We start from the raw sequence: 19,711 nt of genomic DNA on the forward strand, positions 1-19,711 counted from the left end.
AGCTGATGTTTCCCTCTAGGTAGATGATGGTTCCCTCTAGGTAGATGATGTTTCCCTCTAGGTAGATGATGGTTCCCTCTAGGTAGATGATGGTTCCCTCTAGGTAGATGATGTTTCCCTCTAGGTAGATGATGTTTCCCTCTAGGTAGATGATGTTTCCCTCTAGGTAGACGATGTTTCCCTCTAGGTAGATGATGCTTCCCTCTAGGTAGATGATGTTTCCCTCTAGGTAGACGATGTTTCCCTCTAGGTAGACGATGTTTCCCTTTAGGTAGATGATGGGTCCCCTCTAGGAAGTTGATGTTTCCCTCTAGGTAGACGATGTTTACTTCTAGGTAGACGATGTTTCCTTCTAGGTAGATGATGTTTCCCTCTAGGTAGATGATGGTTCCCTCTAGGTAGATTATGTTTCCCTCTAGGTAGATGATGGTTCCCTCTAGGTAGATGATGTTTCCCTCTAGGTAGATGATGGTTCCCTCTAGGTAGATGATGCTTCCCTTTAGGTTGATGATGGTTCCCTCTAGGTAGATGATGTTTCCCTCTAGGTAGATGATGTTTCCCTCTAGGTAGATGATATTTCCCTCTAGGTAGATGATGTTTCCCTCTAGGTAGATGACGTTTCCTTCTAGGTAGATGATGGTACCCTCTAGGTAGATGATGTTTCCCTCTAGGTAGATGATGGTTCCCTCTAGGTAGATGATGTTTCCCTCTAGGTAGATGATGTTTCCCTTTAGGTAGATGATGGTTCCCTCTAGATAGTTGATGGTTCCCTCTAGGTAGATGATGGTTCCCTCTAGGTAGATGATGTCTCCCTCTAGGTAGATGATGGTTCCCTCTAGGTAGATGATGGTTCCCTCTAGATAGTTGATGGTTCCCTCTAGGTAGATGATGGTTCCCTCTAGGTGGACGATGTTTCCCTCTAGGTAGATGATGTTTCCCTCTAGGTAGATGATGGTTCCCTCTAGGTAGATGATGGTTCCCTCTAGGTAGATGATGGTTCCCTCTAGGTAGATGATGTTTCCCTCTAGGTAGATGATGGTTCCCTCTAGGTAGACGATGGTTCCCTCTAGGTAGATGATGTTTCCCTCTAGGTAGATGATGGTTCCCTCTAGATAGTTGATGGTTCCCTCTAGGTAGACGATGGTTCCCTCTAGGTAGATGATGTCTCCCTCTAGGTAGATGATGGTTCCCTCTAGATAGTTGATGGTTCCCTCTAGGTAGATGATGTCTCCCTCTAGGTAGATGATGTTTCCCTCTAGGTAGATGATGTTTCCCTCTAGATAGTTGATGGTTCCCTCTAGGTAGATGATGTTTCCCTCTAGGTAGATGATGTTTCCCTCTAGGTAGATGATGGTTCCCTTTAGATAGTTGATGGTTCCCTCTAGGTAGATGATGTTCCCTTTAGGTTGCTGATGTTTCCCTTTAGGTAGATGATGGTTCCCTCTAGGTAGAAGATGGTTCCATCTAGCTACAGGAGTGTTCCCTCTAGGTAGATGATGGTTCCCTCTAGGTAGACGATGTTTCCCTCTAGGTAGATGATGTCTCCCTCGATGTTTCCCTCTAGGTAGATGATGTTTCCCTCTAGGTAGATGATGGTTCCCTCTAGGTAGATGATGTTTCCCTCTAGGTAGATGATGGTTCCCTTTAGGTAGATGATGGTTCCCTCTAGGTAGATGATGTTTCCCTTTAGATAGCTGATGTTTCCCTCTAGATCGATGATGGTTCCCTCTAGGTAGATTATGTTTCCCTCTAGGTAGATGATGTTTCCCTCTAGGTAGATGATGGTTCCATTTAGGTAGATGACGCTTCCCTCTAGGTAGATGATGGTTTCCTCTAGGTAGATGATGGTTCCCTCTAGGTAGATGATGTTTCCCTCTAGGTAGATGATGGTTCCCTCTAGGTAGATGATGTCTCCCTCTAGGTAGATGATGTCTCCCTCTAGGTAGATGATGTCTCCCTCTAGGTAGATGATGTTTCCCTCTAGGTAGATGTTGTTTCCCTCTAGGTAGATGATGTCTCCCTCTAGGTAGATGATGTTTCCCTCTAGGTAGATGATGTCTCCCTCTAGGTAGATGATGTTTCCCTCTAGGTAGATGATGTTTCCCTCTAGGTAGATGATGTTTCCCTCTAGGTAGATGATGTTTCCCTCTAGGTAGACGATGTTTCCCTCTAGGTAGATGATTGTTCCCTCTAAGTAGGGCATGATTTCATTTTAAATGCATTATACTGCACAACAGTCACTTAAGAAACATTTTAAGTGAAGTAATTAAACAGACTTTTTTAATTTCAAACTTTCTTTGTAAATCAGTTTCAATTATTATTGATGAAGAATGACGTAAATTATAGCCGAGACAATGCACGAAACGTCAGTAAATTGTGCAGTCATCTCAGTACGGTGCAGAAAGCTACGAGGAAAAATGAGAGAGGCGTGGTAACTTAACTTCACATCTTGTTAATTAACCGAGATGTTAAATAGTAGAAAATATATGTTCGGGAGCCAATTAAACTGCTGAAAACATGCCAAGATACAGTTTGTGAAAACATTGTGAAAACCAACACGTCTGATTCTCGTACAATGTAAAACTGCAGTCGTTTCCAAAGTATCCATCACTAACCCGGAAGAGTAACACATGCGATTTGTAAGCCACTCGAAACCAGGAATAATAAAGCTGGTGCATGCAAGTCTAGCGTTTTAATTTTAATATGAAAAAAACTACTTTGAAGTAGCGCTGTTTTTATTTCTTGATATATGTTTCCTGTAATTTCTCTGCAAAGAAAATATCTCACTAGAGTAGTACAAGCGTAACCACATTACTAACATTACAGCCAACCTCACAACAATACTGATATAATGACGTCTTAACACCAACCTCACAACGATACCGAAATAACGACATCATGACACAAACCTCACAACAATACCGACATAACGACATCATAACACCAACCTCACAACGATACTGACATAACGATGTCATAACACCAACCACACAACGATAGCGACATAACGACATCATGACACCAACCTCACAACGATAGCGACATAACGACACCCTGACACCAACCTCACAACGATACTGACATAACGATGTCATAACACCAACCTCATAACGATACTGACATAACGATGTCATAACACCAACCTCACAACGATACCGACATAACGACGTCACAACACCAACCTCACAACGATAGCGACATAACGACATCATAACACCAACCTCACAACGATACAATCATATCGCCGCTATGACACCGACCTCAAAACGATATCATCATGACGACATCTGCATCAAAAAGTGCACTTGCACTTGATTCGTGTTTCACATATCTATGTCACCACGGTCTCCACGATAACGAGGGTCTGCCCTGCGGTAATCACCTACAAATCCAGACATTTATAACTGTCAGTAGACGACAGTCGCCGGATGTGTGATACACAGACAAACAATTGCTGTGAAGTTTGAAATTACCTTTTCTATTTTTTTTTTTTTTCAATTTGGAACAAAATAGGGTCATGCAAATCGGAAAATCCATGTTTCATAAAAAAATCATTTTAGATGCATGCACATACTTTTTCAAAACAAGATATTTCTCTCCCATAAACCCCGATAACTACATCAGTGGTATCAAAGGCCTGACGTAGAAAGACCCACGAGGCATGCAGGAAAAGGATGCCCGAAGCCTGCTGTTGTTAGATCTCCGAGGTCTGCTGTAGTTAGATCCCGAGGTCTTCTGTTGTAAGATCTCCGAGGTCTTCTGTTGTTAGATCTCCGAGATCTGCTATTGTTAGATACCCGAGGCCTGCTGTTGTTAGATCCTATGGTCTTCTGTTGTAAGATCTCCGAGGTCTTCTGTTGTTAGATCTCCGAGGCCTCCTGTTGTTAGATCTCCGAGGCCTGTTGTTGTTGGATCTCCGAGGCCTGTTGTTGTTAGATCCCCGAGGCCTGTTGTTGTTAGATCTCCGAGGCCTGTTGTTGTTAGATCTCCGAGGTCTTCTGCTGTTAGATCTCCGAGGCCTGTTGTTGTTAGATCTCCGAGGCCTGTTGTTGTTAGATCTCCGAGGTCTTCTGCTGTTAGATCTCCGAGGCCTGTTGTTGTTAGATCTCCGAGGCCTGTTGTTGTTAGATCTCCGAGGCCTGCTGTTGTTAGATCTCCGAGGCCTGTTGTTGTAAGATCTCCGAGGCCTGTTGTTGTTAGACCTCCGAGGTCTTCTGTTGTTAGATCTCCGAAGACTGCTGTTGTTAGATCCCCGAGGCCTGCTGTTGTTAGATCTCCGAGGTCTTCTGCTGTTAGATCTCCGAGGCCTGCTGTTGTTAGATCTCCGAGGCCTGCTGTTGTTATATCTCCGAGGTCTTCTGCTGTTAGATCTCCGAGGCCTGCTGTTGTTAGATCTCCGAGGCCTGCTGTTGTTAGATCTCCGAGGACTGCTGTTGTTAGATCCCCGATGTCTGCTGTTGTTATATCTCCGAGGCCTGTTGTTGTTAGATCTCCGAGGCCTGCTGTTGTTAGATCTCCGAGGCCTGCTGTTGTTATATCTCCGAGGTCTTCTGCTGTTAGATCTCCGAGGCCTGCTGTTGTTAGATCTCCGAGGCCTGCTGTTGTTAGATCTCCGAGGACTGCTGTTGTTAGATCCCCGATGTCTGCTGTTGTTATATCTCCGAGGCCTGTTGTTGTTAGATCTCCGAGGCCTGCTGTTGTTAGATCTCCGAGGCCTGCTGTTGTTAGATCTCCGAGGTCTTCTGCTGTTAGATCTCCGAGGCCTGTTGTTGTTAGATCTCCGAGGCCTGTTGTTGTTAGATCTCCGAGGTCTTCTGCTGTTAGATCTCCGAGGCCTGCTGTTGTAAGATCTCCGAGGCCTGTTGTTGTTAGATCCCCGAGGCCTGTTGTTGTTAGATCTCCGAGGTCTTCTATTGTTAGATCTCCGAGGTCTTCTATTGTTAGATCCCCGAGGCCTGTTGTTGTTAGATCTCCGAGGTCTTCTGCTGTTAGATCTCCGAGGCCTGTTGTTGTTAGATCTCCGAGGCCTGTTGTTGTTAGATCTCCGAGGACTTCTGTTGTTAGATCCTATGGTCTTCTGTTGTAAGATCTCCGAGGTCTTCTGCTGTTAGATCTCCGAGGCCTGTTGTTGTTAGATCTCCGAGGCCTGCTATTGTTAGATCCCCAAGGCCTGCTGTTGTTAGATCTCCGAGGTCTTCTGCTGTTAGATCTCCGAGGCCTGCTGTTGTTAGATCTCCGAGGACTTCTGTTGTTAGATCCTATGGTCTTCTGTTGTAAGATCTCCGAGGTCTTCTGCTGTTAGATCTCCGAGGCCTGTTGTTGTTAGATCTCCGAGGCCTGCTATTGTTAGATCCCCGAGGCCTGCTGTTGTTAGATCTCCGAGGTCTTCTGCTGTTAGATCTCCGAGGCCTGCTGTTGTTAGATCTCCGAGGTCTTTTGTTGTTAGATCTCCGAGGCCTGCTGTTGTTAGATCTCCGAGGCCTGCTGTTGTTAGATCTCCGAGGCCTGTTGTTGTTAGATCCCCGAGGTCTTCTGTTGTTAGACCTCCGAAGACTGCTGTTGTTAGATCCCCGAGGACTGCTGTTGTTAGATCTCCGATGCCTACTGTTGTTAGATCTCCGAAGACTGCTGTTGTTAGATCCCCGAGGTCTGCTGTTGTTATATCTCCGGGGCCTGTTGTTGTTAGATCTCCGAGGTCTTCTGCTGTTAGATCTCAGAGGACTGCTGTTGTTAGATCACGAGGCCTGCTGTTGTAAGATCTCCGAGGACTGTTGTTGTTAGATCCTTTGGTCTTCTGTTGTTAGATCTCTGATGCCTGTTGTTGTTAGATCTCCGAGGCCTGCTGTTTTAAGATCTCCGAGGCCTGCTGTTGTTAGATCTCCGAGGCCGTCTGTTGTTAGATCTCCGAGGCCTGCTGTTGTTAGATCCTATGGTCTTCTGTTAGATCTCCGCGGCCTGCTGTTGTCAGATCTCCGAGGCCTGCTGTTGTTAGATCTCCGAGGTCTGCTGTTGTTAGATCCTATGGTCTTCTGTTAGATCTCCGAGGCCTGCTGTTGTCAGATCTCCGAGGCCTGCTGTTGTCAGATCTCCGAGGCCTGCTGTTGTCAGATCCCCGAGGCCTGCTGTTGTCAGATCTCCGAGGCCTGCTGTTGTAAGATCTCCGAGGCCTGCTATAATGTTCTCTATTAGGATATTAGTTGCTACCTGCACTAGTCCCCTTGAAATATGTTGTAGTCATAACATATTGTAATGTGATCTCCGCAAACGTACCATATTTTTGAAAAAAATAACCTCGAGATTTGTGGTTCAGTGATGTCTTTCTCCAAATATCATGTTTGTCAATGTGAAACGTCCTAATAACTTGAAGGTCTAGTATTATCACGGAATGATGGAGAGTGACTTGATTATTTAATCACTGGAGAAATAGTGAAGTTAGAGAAAGTATACTTTTATCATATGTTTATCACATACATTGTAACTAACTCTGTAATTGATTCACCTATTTGCAACGAAATACTTCGCTAGATAAAACGATACACAATAGCAGTGGTAGGTGTGTAGTCCCCGAGTCCCTGTGATTGGTATTACTACACACAGGGGCCGGACCATGCTGATCCCTGAAATGTCGACAAGGTGACAAGCCTAGCTGCTGACATCTGTATTTATGGAGGGATATGTTGCATGGGTCACGTGTGTCGTTCTGGTCCAATGTAATGTCGATAGGAAACAGAGATTGTCAGTTAGAATGGGCCGGTGGTGACAACCTCTAACAGAGATTGTCTGTTCGAATGAGACGGTGGTGACAACCTCGTAAACTCTTATAAACACCCATATCAAAGGGGAAGAGGAAAGCTTTGATAAAACCGGTCAAATATAAAAGTAATAATTACATACCATTTGTAAAAAAAATATATTTTATTTTCTCTTTAATTAGCGTACCTGTTATTATGTACCTGTTGACGTATTCCACACGTGTCTCTGTGTTACCAGGTGATGATAACTGATGAGTTTTGCCGAAGATCAAATCAGATTTAACGTGACAGGAAACCGAAAGTTAACATTAATTGGTGACCTTGACCTCTAGAGAATGATATACCATTAATCTTTGGTGAAGATAGTATAGTACACGTCATGGCGACATAACTAAATCCATCGACAGATCAGGGTGATATGGCAATTAAAACATTTCTAGATTTCTCTCGAAAACTTGCAACCGTCGCTCCACTCACCTCTGACTTTAACATCAAATTCTAGAACGGTGAGGGAACAATATTAGTGAAACAGAATGCCTATTTTTGAAATGAGATATGTAATTCATACATTTGTTCTTTAAATCAAATTAAATTTTATGTCCAAACAGTGGCACTGCTGTTGAGAAACAAGCTTTTTTTCTCTGCTGAAATGTACGTTTACAAGCTTTCTGTCGGCGTAGGCGGACATCCACAAACTAGTCTCCTTGTCTTCCTAATAAAATTTGTCTGTTATCCTTTTTTCTTTCATCTGTTCAGAACTCCGCTCATACAAAAATGGTTACACATACAATATTTACAGTTGCACACTATTTCTAGAAAGAAAATGTATTGGGATCAGAAATGCTTCAGAAAAGAACGTGCGCTCTGCTTCGTTGACGACAATCTCGATGTGGCAATCACATAGAGCTGTAGTATATATCGTAGTCAGTAAAAGATTACTCTAACGCCTTCAATAATCTAGATTGTCTTGTAAATGTGATGAATGGTGATATTAACTGCATACTTGTCATATTCTACCAACTTTGGTGTGTTAAGCAGTAACACTGCTACTAAGAAAAGGAAAATTAATATTCGGAAATTGAAATTGTCATTTGCAGCCCGTTTTGGTGATGTTGTTAGGAACGTAATTGTTGTTCTCCATTTCAAGTTAAAACTTCTAAGTCGTCGCTATCGTTATTTACTCCATATATATAACGCATACCAAATCTGTTTGTCAGTTTGAAATTGAAAATAACTGGTTTGGTAAAATTGTAGATTTGATTCTTTTATAAAATCAACGGAAACAAAAGCCAAATGAAAATAAGAGAGGATCTTTAAACAGCAGGTGGCATGGGAGTGTTGGTCACCACTGTTACTTTATCAACCCATTGCAAACTGTATCTGTGTCAGATCAAATTAATATCATGTTCTCAAAGTGAAGACAATGTCATAAATAAAGAAACGAATTCTTAAGACAAAAAAAGAAGTAAATTATAATACATTGTACAAATAACACCGTCATGGACATTCATTGTACTCCTCGGGGTATTTCACGAAGGTCGCCTTCACCTATCATAATACGATTTTAGATGAATTTACATTTAGTTAAAAAGTGTATCTGCCAAGCTTGCCAAAGAGTTATCCTCCACACATACAGCAGTCTAACTACTTAGTTAAAATATCGCATTCATTCTATCTAATGTCGTATTTAAAAGTCTTTAAACGAAGTTATACCCCATGAGGTACAATCTCTACATTTTAGCAAAACTTTTTGGGAATCTTTAAACTTGGTTTACGTACAATGGGAATCCTTTCGATTTAGCTTATGTGAACTTTAATGGGAATGATTTAACATGTGTTGTGGAAAAGCAATAAAGCCGAAGTATTCTGATATTTTGTCAATTATCTAAATCATTTCTCTCCAACATGGTATATATAGAGCACAGTCTTATCCTTATGATAAGGAACATCGGGACTGATTCCGGTTGTTTCCCGGAGTAGACAAAGATAACTAAGGTCCAATAAGGGTCATGACCTTTCACATACAACAATTACTTTACCAGTAGCAATCAAAATTCTTTGGTTTGTTTCATGGTGTTCTGCCCCTTATAACCCCTACTGTAGGACAAATGTTAAACCTAGTTACACGAAAACGCCAAGCCTCATTGCGAATAAAAATCACCATTGACCGAGAGGAGGAAATGTTAATAACACACCGTATATCAAGCAATAGCCAAGCATAAGCTCCCTGGAGTTTCCATATCACAAATCAAGACAACTTTTCAGAGAAAATATTGCCAGTTTATCCTTGTAAGCGGCATTAAAGAATGATATGTTCAAGGTTGTCAGGAGTGAAAACGTAGACGAATATCATGGAATGACCGCTTGCCCTTGTCTGTAATATTGGTCGGATGCTGATACTGTGACAAGGAGACATGGATATCAGTATGATAACCGGTTTCCTCGTGTCGTTTATGACTAATAAAACTTTCCGGAAAATAGATGAAATGGTAGCAATCATGCATAAGATGCATGTATGAATTCCCCGCACTCTCTTAATGGTCAGACAAAGGGAAATGGTCAGCGTTATGTCCAGTAGATACTATAGACTCGCGGGAGGGCGCCACATCAGGAAGAAGTGATAGTATCTGTGTATGAAATGAAATGGCACTTTATTGTAAATCGTCTGGAATCGAGTCAACGAGACATGCAGATTGGCATCGTGTGGCGCGGAGTTCTCATCAGGCAACGGACTATGTGTGGGAGAGGAAGTGTGAACTCCGGATCAGAAGGAGGCAAGCTAACTAATTCAATGTTTGTGGCAGTTTACATCTTATATATATCAAATATAATTGTTTTACAACAATTGTGCAAAAACTTTCTGCTTATATTAGCGCACGAGGGGTCTTACTGTGGGGGAAACCGGCGTACACGGAGAAACCCACGTGGTCGGACAGGTGACCCCGTACCCTTTCACGTTTGTTCTGGGAATCGAACCCCGAACGCCTAGTTGAACGGCGAGTGCATTACTACTGAGCCGCCCTGCCACCCGACCACTCATTTTTTACATTGTTTCTTTCTCACTATAATAATTTCTGTAATATTTATATGTAGAAAGGAATAAAGATAAACCAGAAGAGGATGAATAAAAAAAACCAGGTACAGTTATTTTCTTATTAATCATTACCAGCCCTCCTTAGGTAGGGAACATGCACCTGAATTTGTCGTTTTAAAGCACTGGGAGACAGCTAGTACAGGGTAATCATGACATTGCTAAGATCTCGTCATATAACAGATTAATGAATTGATTCGGGGACAATATACGAACTACAATGGGCGTCAAGTATAGAAACTGACTCAAACCTATTATGTAATAACAGATATATAGAAAGGCCCCTTATTTCAGTAATAATACACAGGTGTGCAAAGGCCCCTTACAGCGCTGATAATATTACGGTATATGGTATGAAGGCCCCTTACAGCGCTGATAATAAACCAGCATATGGTATGAAGACCCCCGTATAACACTAGCTTATCAAAGACGAAATAATGGCAGCAAATGACATCTCATAAATAAAATGGCAAGTAAATGATAATGGATGAGTTTTTAATCATTATTTACATACTCAATAGACCATTTCTATTTACCAGTAACACAAGATTAATGGAATCTGTTTGATCAAAGCTTCAGAATTACATTTAAAATGTGCCAATAGCCGAAGACCATCAAAAGAGTTCACCTGCAAAGTGCAATTTGACCACATTCTTGAAAAGGAACACAGCCTATTTGTATTTTTAAAGAGATTTAACTACTAATTACAAGCTTCTGCTTCATTAACGTAATTGCTTATGCGGGATAAAAACATCATATCTAATCAGATACATGTAAATATTATTTACGAATTGATTAATCAGTCAATATGATTGATCGGTTTTTATTTATCTTTTATATTGAGTATAATCCTTGGTACATTGATATGTGAACAAAAACAACCATGTTACCCGTCAGTAGCATTAGTCTCATTATATATAGATTTAACACGATTTTGTGATGAAAGGATTTCACGGTGGTGTAGACAGTTAGGCAGTTGGATTTCTTGGCTAGGCGGTTAGGTGCCATAGATCATAAGTTCGAGTCCCGGGTAGGACACGAGTTAAATGTCTTCATTCGTCTGTTGTGTTACCATATTCAAATATATCAATATAACTTAATTTCTGTCGGTTGTGATTGTTTCGTTTATTTTCATCATCAATAAGGGTAGGTGCATGTTCCTGAACAGAATACCGTACTGCTATAAGGAATTCATCGGTTATCATGGCATATTTATCAAATATGATAATTCAGTCTCATAATTAATAATAATTAAAAAAGAAATAGCCAATGGAATGGACACAGCTCGTGCCTATCGATATAATGTACAACACCTTTATCAAATGTTGAATATATGCAATTCATCGACTCCAAATATGTTATCATACTGTACTTTATCATGTTAAGTGTTCTTCAAGAATAGTTCTATAGTTTTCAGTGTCTAAATACAGCACCATCGGTGTGTGGTTGACTGCTCGGCCACCCTAGTAATTTTTATAGACGTACAAAATGTGATTATGTACAACTGGTGTTCCAATGAACTCAGAAAATTTTCTCATTACTGTCAAATTATCAAACTATTTTCAACTGTAGTAACATAGGTAACCTCGAACCCGGCGTCAGTGTAGACGCTAATCAGTGTGAAAGAGGGACCATTGTCCTTGTCCTGTACAAACCTGAATCGTTATTAAACTGACCACCCGCTAAAGTGGTAAAACGTCGGGATCAAATGACATAAGAATGTCCAAAACTCACAGGCTAGACAGACACGGTTTGTCTGATAAAATAATTTTCTGCTGACACCGATAATTATTCCGTTTTTTTTTACCCACGGTAGCTGAACCTTTGTGGTAAACAGGTAAGCAAAATCTCTCTTTACACATCACTTAACCAGAGCAAGCACCACCCATAAGGTCAACTATAATCAGGCCTGGGCTGTTGACAGTGGACATAGTCCGATGTTCGGCCAAATGCGGCTACGTCAAAGAATATGCTAACATTGCTGTTGATAAGACGTTTACATTGACCAAAGCAAATTTACCTGAGAGTTTAATTGATTCGAATTATGTATGGTACATACATATCATCGCCCGGAATGCGTCTTAAGGTTACCGTACCATGGGCCTAGTGGTCAGCCTTAGATTACTGACTGCACTTCCCTTTAATCCCCTAATACGAGACCTGTGAGCTATTGACCACTTCAAGATATTATCTAGGATTATCCTATACAATATCGTTTCAAGTAGATATATATCTAAGTTATACCAATGATCTATCCAATAAATTCACTGTATATAAACCTTTTGTAGCTTCTCATCTGAGAATTTAATGTCATGACTCACTTAGGATTGACTGACATTAAGCTAGAGACATCAATAGCATGCGCGCTTACCCTTTTGTATCACATGGTCTTGTTCTCTATGATGTTTTTCAGATGTCGCGTACATATCTTCCTTTTGTTCCTATTTGATTCATTTCATTGATTATGAGTTTGAATTAATGTTATGATGACGTGTCTGGTTTTCCTTCTTTTTTTTTTACATAAATTGTACATGTACCTCTTTGAGAAAGCATTAAGCAGTTTAGATAAGTCAAATTACTATGGAATATTGAAACCATTTGAAATTATTGGAATTATTGAAATTATTCAAATTACTGAATCTTATACCATTCGCGTTATGAAAAAAATATCAACTTCCTGATGAACTTGTGTGATCGGTATAGAGTTAAACAACTTCCAGATAAACATTTGTAATTATTGTAGACAAAATCGACTTCTTGAGAAACACTATGAAGAAGTATCTTTTAAATATTGTGTTTCGAAGTCTAGTAATGGGCGATATCTTATCAAACAATTAATATCTAGTTGTAGAACTGGAAAAGCCATGTTCAGCAACAAGTGGCAAGTTATAGCAGTCCGAAACTTCCTGTTGAACAACATGCATTTTGGTGTAGATAAACTACATGTTAGACACTTTCTGTTACATAAATGAGCGACTTTTTTGTTGTACATCATGGTACTTGACTTAGACGTAATGATTCAGGTATAAACTATTAGCGACCTCTTTCTTCTCAATGGGCGTGGTTACTTGAAATTATCGAATTCCGGTGTTTGATGAGATATATCTAATAGAACATCTGAATGGTCAGAGTCCAGCTTACGTAATTAAATACCATCAAAGCCAAAGAAATGTTAGGACATGTGTTATTTTTCCAGAAAAAGATAAATTTTGATACAAGACACCAGTGAATCAGAGGGGGGAATATTCTTTATTTTCTTTTGTCTATGGACGCAATTACATATGTAGGCGACACCTGTAATTGTTTACAGTAATTACACATACCTGTCGGATAAGCTCTAGGTATATAGACCACCTTGTTAATCACGTGATTACCTAACACACATATATATCAAAGGTTTCCCGATGTGTATATAATTACTTCCTCTCCTATAAATAAAACTGCTTACCTTCTATGTTTTGTAAGATTATAAATATATGCACGTATCATCATGACGGATTTCTAACATCTGTTCAGTGAGTCATGCGCACTCCGTGTTAATTAAGTATAGGTAAAACATTTCATCAATATAAAATATATATTAGTCTTTAGTTACCTTGCCTCGTCAGATAATAGAAATGAATTTAAGTTCGTTATCAGATGACTTATTGCTAAGTTCAATGTCGATTTCATTACTAACGTCAAACCAATGGGGGACGTCAAGGTTTTAAAATATGTCCCTTTTGGTGATATAACGATGGTATTGTTATTCAGAGTGATGTTCTCTAGTCCATATTGATGTACAACACACTTTTTTTCGATAATAATCTTGAAAAGATGGTTTAATCACTAACTACGTAACGTTATACTTACATCAACTAGGTCCTATAAAAATCATTTGACATTTTTTTAAATAAAATAATTTATCCACTGGGCTAGTACAATGGGAGTGTCAACACTGACATATCTCAACCGTTCCTGCTGAATACAAAAGTCGTTTTATATCTATGACCGATGAAAATTCATTGTTCAACCATTCTTACAAGCCCAAAGGCAATATCCCATTTTCATAACAGCGAAAAGGTCCCATAAATTTCGAAATCCAAGCTGTATGAAATCTGCAAGAACTTGATTAAAGAAAATTAGATTTGTACGCAATGAAACGCCTTTTCACTCGCAAGATTTCAATTGAACGACTCTCTGCAGTTTTCTTGTGATAACAATCAGTAGATAATTTGTCATTTCGGTATCTATAGACAGTGTGCTGTCAAATAGGGATAGTGCTACTAAGGTGGGACACAGTTCAGAGTGTAATTCTTCTAAACCCACTGTCACTCCACCCAATACGACTTCAAACCCAGCAATCCTATACACTTCTGTGTAGATCAATCAAACACTATCTCTGCCATCGCGGAATTAAAAACCTTGAAACGTTTTAATGAAACCACAGAAACTTGGAAACGTTGAACAATAAATCTGTCTGATATATCAGTGTATATCAATAACAATTGAGCTTTTGTCTTTCAACTGTTTTAGACTACAAACAACTAACCACTTGACACAGCGTATAATATAAGTTGACATAGCTATGTTCCTTTGCAATCATTATAGAAAAAATGTGTTGTGTAACCAAAACGACAAGGCTTCTTTGAATACCAGGTTTCCTTATTACATTTTCATGTGAAATCTCAATTAGCATTTATGATCATGATAAATGTTCCTATAAACATAAGTTATACTGAAGAAGTATCCGAGTCTGTAAAACGAACTGTCATGTTTCCCCCTTGTCAATGTTCGCTTATGTCCCATTTTGTTTGTGCATCCTCCCAATATAATTGTTCCTGGCGCGCTTAAGTTTCGAATACATGCCAGACAAATATAAACACTGTAGAAAAGTTTAGACTAGACTGACAAGTTGTCCTACATCTGTGTTTATAACATTTATATTCAGAAATAAAATGTAAAACAGTTCAATATACCAGGATTTGTTTGCATTTGTATTGCAGTATTTTGTGTAAGATGATTTAAACTTGATAGCACTTGTCCAGCACACTGAGGGTAAGAACATCAACCTCAATATGTACAATACATTAATTAGAACAAACATGCTAATAAATTATATAACATTATCTCGAAGTACCAAGTTTGTTAACAAACCGAGCACAGAGGAAGAGGGTAGTTGTCCACAATCGCCACCATTTATCACTCATGTCTCCCATTACCGCAATACAATACACATACATGTACGCCAACACTAGATCAACAGCTCACATTGGTTTGTTAACGAAAACCTGAAAGCCAGATAAGATTTCACGATTATATCATTGATGCAAAATACCTTTAATACAAAACCTATACAAACAAGAAGGGTTCCATCAGAAAATGTAACTATAATCAGGTAACAGTGTCTTCTATCTGTCGTGTGTGTGAGGGCGGACTTTTTGGAGTGAAGGTGTGATACCTTCCCCACATCTGGATCTGTATGATGTATAGTTCTGTATTATTGTGGCCTACCTCACTATCCATCATAACATCGTAATCGATGTATATACATCTTTTTATTATGACATCTAATAACTAACGAGATCGCGCACCTGTCATATCTAATTGAACTCATTAACTTCCAGATCGCTCTATTTGAGCGAGGTCCGCCTGATCACTTTGATTCTGTAGTTGAGAAGTGGCTGGGTGTTTTAAATCATGGTTATGATCAGGTAGACAACAGTGTATCTGTACAGTCATTAAAAAATCATAAAATAGGATTTATGTTACTCCAGGTCGCACGGTACACACACACATATATATTTATATATAATGTTAGAAGATGAAGAACTGTTTTTACATGGGATATCTTATGTCCATAAGTATATCTATCATGGTGTATGTTGCCATGACATTAGGATTGTGATACAGTGGCCTACATTTTATCTATATTTAGGAAAACTTTACTGTTATATACAATATCAAACTCTACAACATTCACCTAATATATTGTAAAACTTGATAGAAAAGTTACAGTACTGGTTTATTTTCCGTGACGATTTTATCCATTGGGATCCACAGAGTGCTCTTAAAATGTCGAAATATCTTCTACTGAAGGTATTGGAGGGAGCTGAATATCACATGACCATTTACAGATTACACAAGAATTGTGTAACCCTCCGAGACACCTGTTCCAATGTGGTTATCATATCATTTAGCTTCCGAAATACCTGTTTTTATTTAGCTCGTGTTTAGCTTACACTGGTTCTATCTGTATTATAGGGTTTTTTTTCTCAAACTACATGTAGGATTGTTGTACTGTATCGGCTTTAGATGTAGAATTTGTCGCTGCCTGTTTTATATGTTTTGGACTCTGTAACTTTTGTTACAATTGTACTTTGCCTCTCTAACTTGTAGGGTGGCCTACTGACACCGTTTGTGTGGACGTTCACCTCGCTTTCTGTGTTTATATATCTATTTTCTGTACAGTTGTACAGCAGTTTCTTTTCGATTTTGTTTCTATGTCCTTTGGAACCAACGTTTTACAGCACTAATTGTTATTGTTTGTGTTGGTATTAAAGTCTTTGTTTGTTAACGGTGCTAATGTACTTATATTTCTCGTTTACTAACAAATTTTGACAAGTTTGACATGTTTAAATTGATCATAATTACCTATGAAATTGAATATCAATTTAAAGAAGATTTAAGTGTGCTTAACTCACATGAATCAGATAAAATATTAATAAAATAAAAATTACAATTTGATAAAAGTGATAAATAGTTTCATCATCTTAAGATGTTACGACAAATCAAAAAACTTGAGAAATCAATCTGCATAATTAAATCAAAACTTAAATTTAAGCCAGAGGCACTTCATGTGTGAAATTTAATAAAAACATAATCAGTTTAAGTGTATCAATGTCCCGATTTCAGTGTACGGTTATTTCAGAAAGTTGTAATAACGTACGCTTCTGAATTCATTTTGCAAATTTGATTACGTTTTAGTACATATATTTAACATAAGCATTTTCACATTTCACGATTACCGTAAAGGTTGTATTGTAGTGTGATTTACATTGCGTGATTACCGTAAATGTTGTATTGTAATGTTATTCACATTGCGTGATTACCGTAAAGGTTGTATTGTAGTGTTATGGTCATCTCGTCGTTACCGTAAATATTGTATTGTAATGTTATTTACAATTCGTGATTACCGTAAAGGTTGTAATGTGGTGTTATTTACAATCCGTGATTACCGTAAAGGTTCTGTTGTAATATTATTTACAATTTGTGATTACCGTAAAGGTTGTATCGTAGTGTTATACACATTTCGTAACTATCGTAAATATTGTATTGTAATGCTACTCACATTTCGTGATTACCGTAAAGGTTGTATTGTAGTTTTATTCACATTCCAAAATACCGTCTTGTCCATTTAGGGAAGCATTTGAGAATAAATATATGTAAAGATATCTGTAACTCAAACTCAAAATTGACGGAAGCCGTAAACAAAATATTGGTTTTTACGAAAACAAAAAAGAAACAAAATAAGATGCGATTTTTGGAAAGTGATTTTTTATCCATCACTGACACCTGCAATGTTAATAACGCTGAGATATAGTTCTTGGTCCCTATCACCTTGTACATATGGTGTAAGTTTGTCGGTGAATAATGGACTGCCAACAAACCACTGTTTGGAGTTTTTTCTAATTGATAAAAAATATGATTATACAATACATGTAGAGTATATAAATGTTTTCTTAAACTACCGAAATATCCATTCCCCTTCATATTGAAATAGATAAGGTGAGACAGCTGTAGCCTGCTGTTTAAGTCACTATCTAGATTTATCTATTTTGTTTTGATATGTGTCAATCTATTCCATGTCTTTGCAACCATGGAGTTATTAAGGGGTAGAGTGTTTTCGCCACCTTGTTGGTTAATCCCGATTCAGCGAATTATATCATTTCTATTGTGCTGTCAGAATTATTCTAAAATGTTAAACATCACGATAGATTATCACATCCATATGTTATATATCTTTGTTTGTATCTTTGCTAATTCATTTGTTTGTATTTGAAAATCAAATGTTGTGTTTCTGGTTGTTGTAAGTCAAACTTGAATATTTTTAGTTTGAATCTGTTAAAATATTCGCAGAGTAAGAGCAGAACACGGATAAAATCAGAACAGGTCCGTTATAAATAGAGGAAAAAATGGTGAAAAACTGCCAAATGATTTAATGGAAATAAAATACTTCGTTTTTTCTGGAATGAATCTAACGATAAAGATGGAACAGGCTCCCTAACTTTTACCCGTGCAGTCTTAAACATCAGATTTTACTCAGATGTACTGTATCACTGACATCATTGTAGCTCATGTCAGACGAGATTGAATGTAGTTTATATAGAAACGCTATACAGGTACCAGTGCTTCGTTATGAGTTTACAAGATCACAAATAACCAAAATAACACTGACATTTAAACTAAGCCGTGCTTCTATTGCATGAGCAATGACACATTACAACATATGAACAAGAATATTGACACACAAATTTGTTCACAATAGTATCACGTGACAGTTTGATTTTTATGTAATGTCGTTTTCAATTTCGGAAGAATTGCAGTCCCTGTAACTATACCACTGCACCTGTAGTTGATGCTGATTATAAATCTATCTTATTTCAGAAGATAGTCAAATTCTGTATCAGATTCGTCAGTGTGATTCTCAACTTTATACCTGACTTACTGATGTAATCGGTAACATTGGTGCCACGAACGAGTTCTGCAAAGTCTGGTTACCGGAGCTTCCCGACCCGGTTCTTCAATCTGACGGATTATTCTAATCCATCAGATATTGGAGTGGTATTGCTATCAAGGTGCTTAACGCTCAATCGTTTATCTTTCAGATGGATTACACTGTATATCAGGTCAAGGGTAAAGGTGATTACAAACGTATGTTTTTAGCATTATTTTGCGATGTTTGAGTGCTCCCGATAAAACATCACGTATCAACATGTTAGACTTGTCATATTATGCCCTAGTTTTATTGACTTAATGTTTGGATATGTTGACAGGCTGATCATATCCATGTTGTTCAATGCAGTGATCATCGTCTAAATAAAGTGGTCGGTGTCAAATATTGCTTGAAACCGGGTATATATAGAACAAACAGAAAATAAAGAAGACTTAATGCATATAATTTTTTTTCGAAAGTAGTGAACTGTATCAGTAGTAGACTATATCAGTAGTAGACTGTACCAACAGTATACTGTACCAGTAGCAGATTGTATCAGTAGTAGACTATATCAGTAGTAGACAGTACCAACAGTATACTGTACACGTAGTAGACCGTACCAGTAGTAGACTGTACCAGTAGCAGATTGTATCAGTAGTAGACGGTATCAGTAGTAGACTATACCAGTAGCAGATTGTATCAGTAGTAGACTATATCAGTAGTAGACAGTACCAACAGTATACTGTACACGTAGTAGACCGTACCAGTAGTAGACTGTACCAGTAGCAGATTGTATCAGTAGTAGACGGTATCAGTAGTAGACTATACCAGTAGTAGACTGTATCAGTAGTAGACTGTATCAGTAGTATCAGTAGTATACTGTACCATTAGCAGACTGTACCAGTAGTAGACTGTACCAGTAGTAGACGGTATCAGTTGTAGACAGCACCAGTAGTAGACAGTACCAGTAGTAGTCTGTATCGGTAGAGACTGTAGCAGTAGTAGACAGTACCAGTAGTAGACTGTACCAATAGTAGTCTGTATTAGTAGTAGACTGTACCAGTAGTATCAGTAGTAGACTGTACCAGTAGTAGACGGTATCAGTTGTAGACAGTACCAGTAGTAGACAGTACCAGTAGTAGTCTGTATCAGTAGAGACTGTAGCAGTAGTAG

Source organism: Ylistrum balloti, unplaced genomic scaffold (assembly GCF_031769215.1).
Source record: "Ylistrum balloti isolate Yb309-2 unplaced genomic scaffold, AGI_CSIRO_Ybal_v1 Utg369896, whole genome shotgun sequence".
NCBI classification, from domain to species: Eukaryota; Metazoa; Mollusca; class Bivalvia; order Pectinida; family Pectinidae; genus Ylistrum; species Ylistrum balloti.